The 16,553-nt window shown below is 47.1% G+C and overlaps 1 protein-coding gene across 3 annotated transcripts in view; it reads left to right on the plus strand.

Annotated features, from left to right (window-relative positions):
- The first annotated feature begins 932 nt into the window (after positions 1–932).
- MRAS (muscle RAS oncogene homolog) overlaps positions 933–16,553 on the plus strand; it is a 39,106-nt gene continuing 23,485 nt past the window's right edge. The window contains exons 1-2 of one of the 3 annotated variants that reach the window (XM_032693696.1): positions 933–1,032; positions 1,531–1,703. The gene's annotated coding sequence lies outside the window, so the exon portion shown is untranslated. The other 2 variants (XM_032693695.1, XM_032693697.1) reach the window with 2 other exon arrangements.

Genomic DNA, 16,553 nt, shown 5'->3' on the forward strand with positions numbered 1-16,553 from the left:
GGAGCTGGGGCTGTTTACTTGTGTTTAAGAACCATATCAAATGTACATTTTCTTTGCACACCAGCAAGGAGGCAGGCCCTGACCCAGCAAGGTAAATCAGCAGGTGCCTAAATGTAGCTCTCTGAGATGCTCTGGCCACTTGGCATGTCCCTGAGCACCCTGTAGGGTTGTGCCCAAGATAATTCCGTGGTAGGACATGGGCACAGCCAGCCTGGCCCATCCTTACTCCATCCCACATGGGCATTGCCAGCCTCCTCTGTGAGGGCAACATGTGTCAGTGAGTGCATGCCAATGCGGGAGCAGGACTTTTGCTCGTCTCTGATGCAAGGTGTGAGGTGGCAAAGGAGCCCACAGGTGAGATGTGAAGTGATGCTTTGGTTCTGTCTCCCAGTGCCAGCCAAAAGCACAAAGGAGAAGTAGGAAAAGTAACCACTGTACACGTGTTCCCAGAATCCCATCTAGGATGAGCTCCGGTGTATTAAATGCAAATTCTGTTATTGCTATAAAAGTCGATGAGGCTTGGTGGGAGGGGGAAATGTGGTGGGAGTAGGGCTGGTGTGCGTATAGCAGCTGGTTCTCAAAGGCTCAGTGTGTGCTGTGCTCATGTGGCATGAACGGCGTTTGTATCATCCCGTGCCCTCCGGCTGCTGCCCCGTCCATCAGGCAGAGAACCGGCTGTTCACTCTCCTCCTCCTCCTCGTCCTCCTCCTCCTCCTCCTCGTTTCCTGGCGGCAGCACAAACCCCCACGGCCCGGCGGGTCGCTCCGCTCCCCCTCAGCCACAGCCCCGCGGGGCCAGGGGTGCCGGGCGGGGAGAGCCGCGCCGAGGACCGGCCCCAGCGGCTTAAGGTGCCGCGGCCGCTCCCGCCCCGCGGTTCCACCTTAACGCGGCGGCGGCGGCGGACGGGCCCATTGCCGCGCCGGGGGTCGGCGGGCCCGGGCCCCCGGGAGCCGCCCCGCCGCCCGCGCCCGCCGGAGAGCGGCACCGACACGGGTCCAAAGTGACAGACACGTCCTTGCCGCCGAGCCGCAGGTGATGGCGGGTCCTCGCACCGCCGCGAAACCCCCTCCGGCGGCGCCCGGCCCGGCCCCCGGCGGCGGGGCCGGGCTATTTATAGCAGCCGCCGCGGCGATATAAGGGATGGCCGGCGCGGGCTGCGCTGCCGCGGCCGCCGGGGCGAGAGCGGGCGGGGGCCGGCGGCGCTGCCCGGCCGCGGGCGCCTCTCGGCGGGCAGGGGAGGGCGCTGAGGGCGCGTCCCGCAGCCCGGGTGAGCGGGCGGGGAGCGGGCTCGGTGTGGGACTGTTCTGTTCTGTTCTGTTCTGTGAGCGGCGCGGGGCGGACACGGCCCGGCGAACAATAACCCGCGGTTCGTTCCGCCCGTGCCCCGCGGGGTGCGGGACAGCGCCGCGGCACTCGCAGCGCTCCACGCGTGACAAGCCCGCGGGAGGGGCGGGACCGCCGTGACACCCGGCGGTGACCGCGGCGGGGCTTCCCCCTCGCCTCTTCTCGTCTCCTCTCCTCTCCCCACAGCGGTTCCTGCCGAAATGCGGCGCCCCGCGCTGGCATGAGCCCCCGGGCCGGGAAGAGCGCGCCCCGGGCACCGCCGCTTTCCCTGGCCAGGGCTCGGTGTCGCGAAGGAAGGGCTGTCGCCGGCCGTGGCCGCGGAGCCGCCGCTCGCAGCAGCGCCGGACGCGGGACGGACGGTACGGGGGCTCCGTGCTGCGGGTGGGCTGCGGGCCCCGGGGGGCTTCCCTTCCCTGTCGAACGCTGGGAAGAAAAGGGAGTGTATGGCGCAGTGCTCGGAATGCTGTGGGGTCCGTGTCTTCTGGGTATGCGCGATGAGAAGAGGGGTCGCTCTGAGTTACTCTGTGTAATGGAAGGTCTTTTGTAAGTTGAGGGTTAGGATTTTGCTTGTATCGGGGTGTTTCCCCCCCCCCCCCCCCCCCCCCCGCCACGGATTCAGAGCTACGATAACGTTTTACTTTCCTGATCTGATCTGGGTATGGCGAGGTTTCTTATCTTGCATTAAAACTGCTCTTGGACAACTGAGTACTTAGTGAAAGCTTCCATATTCACGTTTGATTTGTTAGCTAGACTTTTAGAAGAAAGATAGAGATGCTGTCTTCAATTACGAAGAAACAAGGAGAGAAGGAGGTACTGGGTTTTTTTCTGGTTTTACTTTACTTTTACTTTATTTTTTTCTCTCTGCTTTAAGAAAACAAACTGAACCACAGTTGAAGGACAAGGATTTTTCAGTTCTTGTGACTGGGATTGCTGGGGATTAGAAAGAAAACTTGTAGCTTTTTTGTTTATTTGTTTTAATCAACGGCTCAAGAGCCCTAGAAACAGTGTAGAAAGAGCTGCTTCCTAGGCAGAGAAACTAACATGCAGCCACGCTGGCTGCAAGCTGAGGAGCAAGTTAAGTGTTAGACGTCGGGTGGACCAGTCTCAAGCATCCTGCATTTCGGTGCTCTAGTGAGCTTCCCTGTCGAGCTGATCACGTTAGGCAACAAATTGGGACTTCACACCGGCAGGTCGGACTGGGCTTTTGTTAAAGAGCAAAGCACACAGTGGAGTCCTAACCCCAGTGTGAGGCTTTTTCCCAGCACAGGGAACTGCAGCCCTTCAGCACTGTCAGCTGGCACTGTTCTATAGTAATGTTACAGAAATATGAAAATCTAAGCCACCAACTCCTCAGGTAGCTTAAGTCATCTAAGTTCGGAGTTTGGTTGCAGGCTTAAAGGGATGCTGTTGACTGGAAATGTTCTATGTATGTCTTATCTGGAAACTGTTGTTCATGCAGTAGCTGGTACTAAGAAAAGCACACCAACTTTGTGGTCATACCTGGCTATAGATCTACTTTCTGAATTTTCACTGTGAAATTATCTAGTTAGCTCAGGCTCTTTCTGCATGCGAGAAATGCATTTCAAAGGCCTAAACCTGTCACTTTTCTTTATGAAAGGTTCTTTCTGTTGCTCTGAATTTGTAAAGAGCTTTGCAAGAACAAGGTCTATTAAATTAAGAAGGCTATGAGAAAGATAAGAGAGAACAAGGGGTGTGACAAGGAAATTATGAAGTAATAGCTTTTAAAAAAACCACCTCTCTCTAGTATAGGCTTGGACTGCCTAAGAGAGGTAGAATCTCTCTTTCAGTGTATTTGAGTCTGAAAATATAAAGCTGACAGCATCTCCTTAAAAGTAATAGTGTATATAGAAAAACAGGTGGGTTTCATATTATAGTTCTGCATCAATTTGTCTTTCTTTGATTTTGCTCCTCCATTCCGGGAGATATCCTGTATGATAGAGCACATAGCCCAGATTGCAGAGGGTCAGACACCTCACCAGCATGACTCCCGAACCAGCAGCTGCACCAGGGTCGGAGCTGGTCCAGCACCAGTTTTCAGAAATGATGTGAGAGGCAGTTCTACTTATTGTTTTTGATGGGTGTTTCCATAAGCTGGAACTAAGAATTACAGAAACTAAACTTGTCTTCTTCATGGGGGGAGTTTTTTGTGTGTGTTGCATAGGGTGTTTTTTCTTAAACTGGGCCTGAGGCTAACCCTAAGGAGGAATAAAACTCTATCATCTGGTGGTTAGAGAGGACTTCCTTCCATCTCCCCACACATTTTTTTGGCACTGGCAGAGACTTGGAATTTGGGGACTGGAAGGAGGAGGATGAGTCCTGTGTGTTGTCATTGGCAAAGTAGTACATGATGGCAGCGTAAGGGCAGGTGCATATAGGAAAAATGGATGTGATGATTCATTATTGCTGACATTATGCTGTGGTTTCTTCTGTGGGCTCTTCTTTAACTGCAAACAGAAGCAGTGCCTGTACCTGAGACCTCCATGGCCCTTTAGCTCACATCATGTGCTCCTGGTGGTGTTGAGACCACTGGGGCAGAAACTCTGCTCCCTCCTGCTCTTAATTCTGGACAGCTCCTTGAGGAAAGCTGTTTGGCTTCATTCATTTCTGCCCTTTCATTTTTATCTTCCTTCTTTGGATGGGAAATATTTTTTTGTGGCTGGATTCAAGCCAAGAACCTCTACCCACAGCTGCCAACCCTGGCATCCCTACTGACCTGCTGGCTCCAGGTGAGTCAGTTCATTAGGATGAATCACTCTGCCCTATGAAAGTTTTAGGCTCCAGACTTCAGCTGGACCAGTCTTAATAATTTGGTTTTACCTGGTTTGGTTGTCACTGCTTCAGCCAGGCTGTCACTCCCAGTGGCTCCTCACTTCAGACTCACTCAGCCTTTACAGTGGGGCCTCTTCTGGAGTGCAGTGCCCTTACACCTTGTGTAGCTGCTTTTGCCTCAGCATTGTAACTTCTCCATGACTACTCCTCCCTTTACCTCTCTTACCTGCAGAGGTGGAGGCAGGAGGGATTGCACCTCAGCCTGGGAATGTGCAGCCCTCAGTGCAGAGAGTACTTCAGACTGTGGAGGTGGAGAATATTAACATGAATCCACAGGAATGAAAAGGGGAGTGTTTTTGTATGGTGGTGGTGTTTGCATGAGCTTTTACTGTCATAAATAAGTAGATCAGGGTTGAGGGGACAGATTCTATATGAAAAACAGGGAATTAATTTTCAGGCTTCCAAGACAGGGCTGAAGAAAAGTGGTGCTAAAAGATATAGATATGGAAATGTCCCTTGAAAGTGACCTTTTAAAGATCAGTGATGTTATTCTTGGTGTATAAGGCACTCAAGTTTAATGAAGGATTGGGAGGATTTGGTCCCAGTGAAAACAGAATGAGCGTAGGACTGTTAGATGTGAGGAATGTTAGCCCACTCCTTGATGGAGTTGCTGCTTCTTTCTCCTGTTGTTGTTTACAGAGGTATTTGACAGAAGATACTTACTGGGGAGGGGAGAATAACCTTCCTCTTCTACTTCAGTGTCGCTGGCTGTATTTTTCTCCATGGGGAAACAAAGTTCCAGCGCTCCAGTGGGTCACATCCTGAGTATTTGTATCCAAAGTAAATCTAGAGCAAGTCCATCAACTTCAATAACATCTGCAATAAGCCACAACTGGCTCTTCCTGAACAGGGGAGAAATGAACAGCTGTTACTTCAGATGCTGATTTTTTTTTGGCATACACATTCTTTTGAGATTTATAACTCTCTTATTCTCTGTTTGAGAACGTAGTGGAGCAATTGCTGATCCATGCATGTGTCTATGTGAGAAAATGTCAATGGAAGAGTAATATGTATGGAAATCTTGCATAGAGATATGGCAGGCTGGCCACCTGTTCTTAGATGATGAAATAATTGTACAAAAATATGTCTCCTGAAATAATGATTGAGGGAAGAGGTAGGGGCAGGGGTGGGAGAAGTTAATATTTATAAGTAGTTTGCTGTACTTATACTACTTGTGGTTACTTACTCTCCTGCAATTTTACTGCTTCAGACACTAGTTTTTCAGTAAGTGATGCTTAGTGCTGCTCAGGCATATGGGTTTCATCTGAGAGACCAGTCCAATTGCTGGAGCTAGCTGAAGAGATGGGAAACCTGCCCCCAAGTACCTTCTCTGTCACAGACTGGCCTGAGGTGGGTAGGCTAAGGTCAGCAATTCTTATAGATAACAATGAATCTACCTCTCACAGAATCTACTTTTCTTCTTTCTAAAATGAGTTAGTAGAAGTTAGTTCTTTGTGGAGTGTGTTGGGGGCATAAATATAGCAAATGCTGAGGTACTTCAGAAGGCATCTAGTATCTGAGACATGCTGGGATGGGATTCCCCTTCCTTCTTCTCTTGTGGCCAGAACTGACCAGCAGAAATGCTCAGTGCTTCCATAACCTTTTATTAACTTTTAACTAAATCTCATTTGCCTCAGAATTTGTTTGCTATTGATAGATTAAAGTCTTGAACTACTTGTTTGTACTTTCGTCTTCTACTATAGAGCAGCTTAAGAAGTTGGTGACGCTCCTTCACCCTTCTCATAGGTAACATGATGCCTGTCCTGCCTTCTCTTTAAGAAGGTCTGCTTCTGGAAAGAATGTTGTACCAAATATATAACTTTATGTGGGGTGGTAAAAATGGCTTATTGTATCTGGGTCGCTTCTCTTGACTGTATCTTCCTGGTTCTTGGTCTAGACATGAATGTCACTGACGATTTCCTGGGGACTATTCTGTGTCTGAATGGTGACTTGTAAGGATTCAGGTGATGGGCCAAACTGGTTTATATAGTGAGTGGTGTTAGTCCACTGAAGACCAAACAGCTGCTCCAAGTTTCCATCACCTCCAGTGAAAACAGGTACAGCTGCATCAGCTTGCAGCCATTTTACAGTAAACCTACTCCTTGAGCTGTGGGCTAACCTGGTTAAGTGTCTCCTGCAGTCAAGTCTGTTACTCTTGTATGTGAAAATAAGTCTTGGTGTGCTTTCTGACTTACTGTAGTGGAAATAAACCAAGAAGGTCTTTCATGTACAGGCTCTCTCACCAGCATATATTAGTAACGCTCATCAGCTTTTTACTGGAACTTTGATGGCATAATTACTCTAAAAGGATAATATATTCAAAACTACCTGTGTGACTTTGGGAGTTAGATTTCTAAGTGTCTTAGTCATCATTTTAAACAAGAATCAGCTTTTTAAGCTACACATACTCCTGAAAGTTTTAAGAAAAGGCTTCTGTTTATCTTGTCTTTTAAAAATGCCAGTTTCCAGAATGAGAGTAGCAGCTCTGCCACTCAACTCATTTCAGATATTAAATAAGAATGTTGAAGAAACAATTAGAAAAATACTGTGGTAAGTAGAGTCTCTTGGATAATCTTAATAGAGAGGTCCAGGAGGTAAAAATGTACTTTTCAGTCATCTGACAGCAGGATGGATATGAGCATGCATTTTCAGCTCTGTCTTTAGGACAGCTGAGAGGATGACTGATGTCTCAGCTATCGCTGTAGCAAAACATACATTTCTCTAGGCAGGATTTGGTGCACTGAATTCTAACAACTTGTGACTGGAACCAGGGCAAACATGGTTATCAGAAGAAACAGATAAACTAAGAAAACAGTCTTGCATGCTCTGTTTGTATAGGTAAGGCTTCAATTTGCTATTAATCCTAGGGTTCTTTTTGAGCAGTGATGGATTAGTCTTGATACTTGTGAAATTTTTAAAGCATTCCTGTAACACTTGTAATGCAAAACATATTTATTTTGCAACATACCTGTGAGATAGGGACCTGTGATTTGTCTCACTTGTACAGCTGGGGAACTGAAGTATTCACTAAAGCTAAACACAGCACACAGGATTGATCACACAGGAAAGTCTGCAGCAGGACAGGCAGGAGGGTGCTAAAACAGGGTCTCAATTTCCATGGAAACCAACAAGCTCTGGTCCATGTTTTTCCCATCAGGTTCTTCCTTGGTGTTTCTGAGGCACCAAGGGGGCATTTGTTTGGCTAGACAATGTGGACTTAGGCTTTTCTAAGGAAGAAAGCTCAAGCCTGGTGATGGAAGGAGGAAGATGATGTATGTCTGGAGGAAGATGAGGAATGGGGAGCATCTCCCAGCTAGAGATGTCGCCGCCACCCCCACTTCTTCAGTGAGTCTGGCTTCCCCAAAGCTGGCACGGGCTGCTTCCCAGCTAGTGAAACTACATTCCTCTGGGCAAATCCCTGCTTTTCCTGTGCCCAGAGCCAGCTCTGCTCTTCTTAATAAAGTTGATATGAGTGGCTGGCCCGATGATGGAGCCTTCTGCCCAGCTCCACAGTCTTCTGCTGTCACTTTGCTGTGTCTCTGTGCTGCCTGGGCTCCCAGAGGGAGGAGAGCCACCGCTACTCCATCTCTGCCTTGTGAGGGGCACCAGTGTTTTGGTTTGGGGGAAGGAAGCTGTCCAAAGCTGGCAAGAGGAATTTTGTGTTTTGAGTGCATGGTGAATAGTAACAATATGAGTTTTAGTGCTCAGAATGTATCCAAGTTTATAGGATGCTATATTTAAAAGGGAGAAAAAATGAGTCATGGGGAGCTATGCTAATGCTAAGTATTTATGTCTACCTCTTGTGAGGCTGAAGGCAGCAGGAGTTGAGCAACATTCTTGGGAAGTGTCTAGAGGATTTATGGATCAAAGTAAAGCCCACTGAAGTCAGCTGTAAGTCCTGCTGTGCCTTGCTCGGGGCCCATATCATGTACTGTGTGTTGGGTACAGTGAAGTATTCTTCTTGGAAAACTTGGGAGTGCTCAGTGCTGTTAAATTCCCTGGGCTTGGGCAGAAGCTTGACTATCTCCCAGTGGTTACTGCGCTGCTGCTGGAAAGTCACACCTGGGTCGCAGCCAGGGGAGGGATGTCACTGCTCCTCTTGGGCCATGCCTGCAGCACTGCAGGAATGGATACCTGCATCCTGAGTGGGAGCAGGCAGAGCCTGGGCATGTCTTACTTCTTGTGCTCCTCCACAAGAGCTACAGTCCCAAGGAGATGTAACATTGGGGTCTGCTGTGGCACAAGCTGATGGAGCTTTTCTTTCAGAGCCAGGGACACAGGGATATCAGGGTTCAGATACTTTCACTTATGGCATGTCTTGACACTGATTCAGTTGGTGCTTGTTTTATTTAAAAGTTCCTTAATGAAATAGTGATCCATTTGAGAGTGCCAGTGAATTCAGCTTTCCAAGCGTCAGCATGGCTCAGCTCCTGTCACAGGTAGAGGAAGGACTGGAACTAGAATTTCACTGCTGGGTGAGCCAACAACAGAGTATGGAGATGGACTCTGTGAACAAACCCTGATAGCACCATGTGCCCAAAAAACGCAGATTTGGTAACAGCAAGGGGCTCTGCAGCTCCTCTGTTTTGTCCACTTATTGAAAGGAGGAGTTTCTGAAGTGAGCAGAAAATAATTATTAAAGTGAAATCTTCAGCTTTATTGGACTCTTTTTGGGTGTTTTCTTAGGATTTGGATTTTTTTAAGACTTGGTCATATCAGTATGAAAATGAGCGTGTTTAAGCTTCCTTTGATGTATTTTTCAGTGGTACACTATTGCAACCTGTTCTGTTTTTCAGTGTAAGGGGTGCTCTGGTTAGTGGAAACAAATTCTTGCTCATCTTGCAAATGTAAGAGGGCTTGAATAGGGATCTGCTATTTGCATTGCTGGAAGCACATAGCCTAATGATGAGTCTGATAGACAACAGCTGGAACAAAGACCCACCCAGCTCAAGTTAAAAGGATGTTAATGGACATTGGCTAGTGAGAATCCCATCCACTTTTTTACTTGAACTGGCCATCCCACTTAAAGAGATACACCCCCTGTAGCATGTCTCCAGGCATGGGAACTCCAGAAAAGCATTTAGAGGATGTGATAAAAGCTCTTTGCCAGTTGGTTGTTGGGACACAGAATGACTCTGAAAGAGTATGAAATGACAAAAAGTAACAGGATGCAGATGAAATTTAATCTCTCGACACATCCAGACACTGTTATCGGGTCTGTCATCTGTACTTAGCATACCCAGATAGCTCATGAGTGGTCTGCATAGACAGCTGGCAATTTAGTAAAGATTGTGATCTTCAGAAAATATGTAGCTGATGTCTTGTGTAATACTTGGTATCAAAGTATTAGTGCCACCAAAGTGCAACACTTGCCAAGTAGGACTTCGGAAGAAATTGTTCAGTACCAAACTCTCAATCCCAGAAAGAGTCACGAAGGATGTTCACAGAGCTTGTGCTGTGTGGTGATGAACTGGGAGAGGGGAGGTCACTGAAGGAATCCTTTTGTCTCAGTAGTTCTTCCTGCCGAGCTGCAGTTGCAGACAGAGTCTGGTTTGATGGCTGCTGGTGTTTCACGAGGACAAAAATCCCTAACTAACCTTGGAGCAGGAGGAGTCACACCCCAGTGCTCTGGGAAAAATCCTAAGCTGTTGTGAATTGTTTTTGTGAAACAACAGTGCAATGTCAAGTACTGCCATTGTAGCTCTCAAAGTAGTGTGTGATCTCAGTATTAAGGCACCTGCCTGTGTCTGATATAGCTGACCAAGGCAGGTATTGCCCAGCCTGTGCACTTCACTTCCACCTGAAGAGACCTTGGTGGTGAAGGATCATGGCTCTGAATTTAAGTCCAAAGGTCATGATGAGTTGTAGCAATGAGGTGGACTTGAATGAGTGCTTGCAGCTCTTCTCTCAGAAAATATTTTGTAGCTCAAGGGCAGAGCACTTTGAGAGAGACTTCTCTGTTTCCTCCACATGCTGTGGATACTTTCAGATCTAATCTGCAAACAGGTGAAATGACAGGCATGAGGAACTGAGCAGACCATTTGCTTTTCTGGAGGTTTGGGCTGGTCTGAAGAGATACTGAATGTTCTGTTAAGATGCTCTGCTGAGCATCACTTCCTCTGCACATCCTGCAGAATGGCTCTACAAAGCACAAAGATGCTGACAAGCTGCTGCATCACCTCAGTCCTGTGAACAGCAAGGGTTTTGTTACGTGAGATTTACCTGTGAAGTATTAAGTCTGTCTTCAAAAGTTTGACTTGGACCAAATGACTGTGGAGCATGAAAAGACTTTCATGTTAATCAGCAAAGTTAGCTAAGAGAATATATAATTCCTTATTCTTTTTGCAATGTAGAAATTCTGTTTAATTAAGCATCTGGGATTTGAATTATTTAATAACACAATAGTTTCAATCTACTTTTCTGTTGGGAAAGATCTCCAACAACCCCATTTTATTCCTTGGTCTTTTAAATTATGAGTTTCAGAAACATTTCAAACCTCAGGAGGATGACTTACTGGATCCAGGAGGACAGAGAAATAAGACTCATATTTTAAGGTCTCCTGAGCACAGTAAGTCTCTCCCTGTTGTTTACATACCAATCTCACAAGAATATGGAAATAAATGCTAGGCTCTCAAAGCAAGGAGAAAAATTGCATTTTCGGGCATATCCTGCATCGAAGCATCTGTTTGGTTTTGTACAGCATGAAAATAAATCCTTCTGCTGCACAAAACACTGGGAGCAGTTGGATGGTTTGGAGGTCAGATTCCCTCCTCTGGTTTGGGGTAAAAGCGAATGGAACAAAGTAACAGTAGTTGCAGTTCATGTGGGCTTGGAAAGACTGGTGAAGAGGTGGACTGGCCTAGCTGAGAGGTGGGAAGGGACAAAGAGGAGTCACCTCAGCCATAGCAGTGAAGGACTGCTGAACTCTGGCAGTGAATGGAGGTGTCACCTTCAAGGCAGTGATGAAAGAGCTGAGGAAGTGCCTGCCAGTGTCCATGGTTGGAGCAGAACTGCAGGGGGCCCTCATGGGCAGCAGGAGGTGAGGGACTTGCTGACAAAGCCTCTTGGCCCCAACAAACTCCTAAAACGTCTCCTAACCTCAGGAGCACTCCAGCTCCCCAAGCCCTCCTGACCCCAGGCTAATGCATTCTGGCTTCTGTTTGGGACCGGTGCACTTCAAAAGCCTTGTTGATTGGAGGGGTGGGTGGACACTGTGGGTGGAACTGGTGACCCAAAATACCATTTCCCCTTCCTAAGGCTGGGCGTATACCAAACTTGTCTCTCTGTGTGGTAAAAGAATATGAACCAAAAGTGCTGAGAGATGCAGTGGTTAAATTGAAACATGCTGTGGCAGGATGAAAGTAATCTTGTCCCTTACCAGCCCTTAATGCTTTGGGGCTTTATTTTATTTTTTTTTCAAGTGGCTGTGATCCATGCTGTTTCTATCTGTGCTTTTAATAGAGATTTCTTTATATGCACAGACATGTCAAGATGCCATTGGGGTAAACCATCCCCATGTTGTATTATAACTCACCAGGTCAAGATAAAGTAACAATATCTGTAGTTATGTTTCAGTTAAAATTTCATGTTTGAAGTGTTGTTGAAGGTGATGAAGCGTAAGAGAAAGTCTCTTATGTGGAGATCATGTCCCTTGTGGATAACCCAGTAGTACAAAGAAGGGCCAAATCCAAATTTCTTGGTCTTTTTGTGAGTCTGGTATGTAATCTATGATGCAAATGAGAGATTTACCTGAATTGCCAAGACTAAGGCAAACATCTCTTTGCTTGGTGTTTAAAAAATAACGGCATGCAGAGGAATGACATGAGATCTACCCTAAGGTTAGAGAAACAGAATGCTGCATCTGGCTATTTTTAAGGAAAGACCTTGATATCTTGACTCAGTTGCAACTTTGCAGCAGGATAGCTGTACTTCAGAGCTGTGTGGTGGATGGCAGTTCAAAATGGATCTTCCTGGGCTCTTATGGCAGAACCCAAACATTTCTTTGGAACTTCTCAGTTAAGGTCTGTAGGAGATTGAAACTTAGAGGAATCTGAGCAAGGAAATGTGTTCAAACAGAAGAGCAGAGTAATTAAACCAGAGCAGTACTCTGGAAGAGCTAATCAAGGACCAAGGATTCTCCTTTGAAGGTAGCTCTTGATTTAACTCAACAGTCTAGACTCAGAAACTTTGTCCAGTTACTTTGCTTTATTTGGTTCACGTGCAATCTTACCTCTGAATCGACCCTTCCCATTGCCCAGGTAAAGCACAAGCCCTGTACTGTTGTGGGAGCCAGTGCTCTGTACCACTGTAGGTACAGCTGCAATGGACAGTGGCACTGTAGTACCACTCACAGCTAAAGAAAAATTAGTGTGTCCAGCCCGAGTAAATGATGAGCAATGTGGTGATAGCAGTGTTTAACTGGTGCTTTATCCTCTCATCCCATCAAAGGTCCTTACCTTCCCCTTTGCGAAGACTGGGTGGTGTGTTCATTGTCTGCATTTCTCTGGGGAGGGAGGTCCTCAGAGGGTCAGCTATAGCCCAGCACATCTCCTCATCCTTCCAGGATAGCATCCTCTCAGGGAGTTTTACTGAAGTTTCTGCAAATCTGTCAGTGCCAGCCTGATGATAAGACAGAAGGCATCATCTTTGGCATGGGGCGCTGGGAGCCTAAGTACCTTGAAAGCTGACCTCTGAAATGGGTATAACCATGTGTGGTGTGTTTCTCCCATGTGAATGCTAGATCCAGTTTATAGGGCAAAAGCAGAGGATGTTATTGTTTGGTGTATATGAAAGATGCTTTATGGCGGTGACAGTGGAGGGTGTGCCTCTCTCTTTTCCTTTAACTGACAAGAGAGTCTGCTGTTGCTTTTTTTTTTCCTTTTTTTTCCCTCACCAAATGGTAATGTGGGTTTTGAGGGAGTTTATCTTTCCCTGGAGTTGTGAGTGAATTTCTGATGTGATTGCATAGAGGCAGTGGTTGTTGGAGCCCTGCTGTTGCCTCATTCATTGGAGGTGCTTCACTAGAGTGCAAAACACTTCTGAGGTATGATTTCCCATAGCATGCTAATCTAGTGAAGTGCTGTAGACTCTCTTGCTGGCACTGTTTAAATCCATAATGCAGCACCACCTGCCAAACCACAGGGCATAATGGAAGTGTTAATGAATGTACATATATACCCTCCCACACGGCTGCAAGTCGAATGACTTAAAAAGTCAAGGCTGAGAGTTTAGGCTGAGCATAGAAAGAACCAGGCTTAGGGTATCCTGGTGCAGGTCTGTGCTGAAACTGGAGGGTGAGGGGCAGGCACAGAGGTCTGAAGTTGGGTCAACTGACCTATAGGGTCCTTTCAAAGATGTGTTGATTTTTCAAGTGCTTCTCTATGGATTCATCCACTCATGACACCTGAGAAGAAACTTGGGCGTTCAACAGCAAAGTGCAGGTGCTGAGCAACACCAGCTGGGACCCCAATACCTCTTTTCAAAAGGGGTTTCCTTGTGGGATGCTTCTCTCCAGTGCTGGCAGAGTGAATGCACTTGACAGGATGGAGGACTTGAGTCATGCAAGGGTAAACTTTGTTCCTCAAGGGTGGTTTGGCCAGTTGCCCACTGGTGTGAGTGTCAAGGTATGTGTTTGCCACTGTAAGGCCTTGTCCAGGCTGGCAGAGAGTAGGGAGAGAACTGACAGCCGAGGAGTTTGCCAAAGAGAAGGGCTGAGAAGAGGCACCAGGGCTGGCCTGGCATATGGCTGGGATGCTGGCAGTGCACCCTGTCCTCAGGCAGGTTCACTGGGATGCTGTGGCTTCACAAAACAGTGCATACCAAATGTAGGGCAGAGGAGGGCACAGCCACCCCTCACCCTCCTCTTCATCCCAGTAGCCAGCCCCAAATTCTACCCACACTCCCCTTTGAGACAAGGCTGTTAGATTTGCCAAATACAGAGTCAACTCCTCAGCATGCTGTACGTAAATAAGAGGCTTATGCTCTTGGCAGACACTGTAACAAGCCTGGAAAAAATTACTGTTACTGGTCCTGGGCCAGTGATGAGATTTTGGAGTCTTCCAAGTGACAGAATAATGACATGGACATGGGAAATGCCTTGAATAGCCTTCCATGCAGTTCTTGGATTTAGATTCATTCAGTTTTGAGTCAAACAGGCCAAGTGCCCATTTGGGTAAGCTTAGGAGAGGGCTATTCCTTCATCTTCTGAAGTCCATGCTGGTGAAGCTGTACTAAAGCTCTGGCATTACAGACTAGCATACTCTGTGCTCTCCTTTACCTGTAAATGAGTATTAGATGGGTTGTGGGGGGAACCAAGAGGACTGTCCTCAACCCAGGAGCCTGGGAAAATTTACAGAGAGCCCTACAAGCCTGCCCTGTGACCCGGGGTGTAGAAGTGTTGCTGAAACATCAGTGTTGCCCCACAACTCGCAGATAATTTCAGGGAACACTGCAATGCAAAGAGTGGACAGGCAATGTGTCTGTTTTTTCCATAGGATATGGACAATAACAGTCTTTTTGCCTAGGAAGGACACAATCATGAGTCGAGTTTTAGAGAAGATTTGCAGATGGAGGACAGATTTTTGGAAATGGCCTGGAGATCCCCATTCTCCTCACCTTCTTCCATCTGCTGCTGGGACTTGACAGGGTTCACCCATTCCCTCATGAAAATGCTATTACCATGGAACTTCACGGTCTTCAGCTCTTTGCAGCTGTCTAAGAGACTCAAAGTGTGTTTGCCAGGAGGGCAGGGAGTCTTTAAAAAGCCATTTATATCCTGAAGGACATCCGGTAGCAACACTGGAGATGTAAAAAGCATTAAATACTGAATTGAGCCTGACTGGAAGACAAACTTGGAGCCAAATACATTGATTGATTTGCAGGAGGGTGACTGGAATGAGATGGCCCTGTACCCTTTCTATCCGTTAACCATCTCCAAAACATCCATAGGTGCCATGAAGTCTGTGCGTTGGCTCAGCCATGCCTGCCCTATGCACAGACAGCACAGTGCCCATAAGATTGCAGTGCAACAAGCCATCCAGGAGCTGGATGGAGGGGTGGATGGACCCCTTGTTTTGGCAGGGGGAAGTGGGGCTGTGGTGAGCAAGGCAGGGTGGAGCTAAGAGGACATTCCATGCTGGGCAGTTCTTGGTGCTACTTAGAATCCTCTCGCAGCTCTGTGCTGGGGTACATGAATTCATTGCCTGGACCACTTCCTCCTGCCCAAGGTGAAGCTGGATGAGGCTGGGAGGGCTGTTCTGGGAAGGCTGCACATCTGGCTGTGCCATGCACGTCTGGCTGCATCACCAGTGTCAGGGCTGTATGCAGGTAGCAGAACATTTGGGCTGCACAGAGCATTGCTGGAGCACTTGGTCTGTTGGTTTGGAAACCTTACTGAGCCATGTAAGAGCAGAAAAACCATCCAGGGCAGTGAATTTGGGGTCTTTTTATTGGCGTGTCAGCAGGCTGGGATGTGTAGGAGGGAAGCTGCCCATTTCCAGGGATTGTGTGAGCAGGAAGGGCAGCTATTGGAATTTGAAGCTGCTTCCTCCACTGTAAATTTGTTCTTGCTGTGTTATCTGTGGTTGGGCAGGGCAGGGGAACATCTTGGCTATCTGATTTTTTGTATGTTTAGGTCAGCTTCATCAGTTCCATGATAACATAGGAGAGGCATTCCTGGCCTCACTAATGAAGAATTTGCAAGAGTAATACAGGAATCTGTCATCCCCTAATGTCTCCTGAGAGCTTTGGAAATAAATGAGTAAGGAAAGGATGGTGGATTTAAAGCACAAGAAGCGATGGAAGTAAAAGTAGCTGAGCTATCCACTTTCTCAGGCCCAGTTACTGTGCAAGGATATTCTCATTTTGTACCTTGGCAAAAGACTTGGATCAGCCTCCAGTGGACACCCCTAAACTGGCAACCATACAATTTTATTTGAGGTCTAAGAGATATAGGAATGGATCTTGCATAGCTGCTTTCTGGTTGCGTATCTGGATTCTCTTACAAAACTGCTATCGGCAGTGCTGTAACGACAAATGACCCAAATCTGACTGAAGTGTTGTTTTTAATAATGAAAAAAAAAAATAATCTGGCTTCTGCATCTGACTGTTGGCTTGTCAGAGTGACAGGAATCTTACGTATTTTGAAAAGGGCACTAAATCAGCAAGAGAAACAGGCTGAAGATTAATGGAGTTGTTGTGGGAGGTGTAGGAGGAGCTGCAAGAGGGAAGCAGAGTTCGTTTTAGATTACATTTGTCAATAAGATTGACTTGTGCTGTGCTGCATTTACATACAGATGGGGACACTGGCAAGAACGTGCTTCCAAGTAAAAATGAGTGAGTCCCTAAACCCAGCCTGGCCT

The sequence above is a fragment of the Chiroxiphia lanceolata genome, chromosome 7 (genome assembly GCF_009829145.1).
Source record: "Chiroxiphia lanceolata isolate bChiLan1 chromosome 7, bChiLan1.pri, whole genome shotgun sequence".
In the NCBI taxonomy this organism is placed as follows: domain Eukaryota; kingdom Metazoa; phylum Chordata; class Aves; order Passeriformes; family Pipridae; genus Chiroxiphia; species Chiroxiphia lanceolata.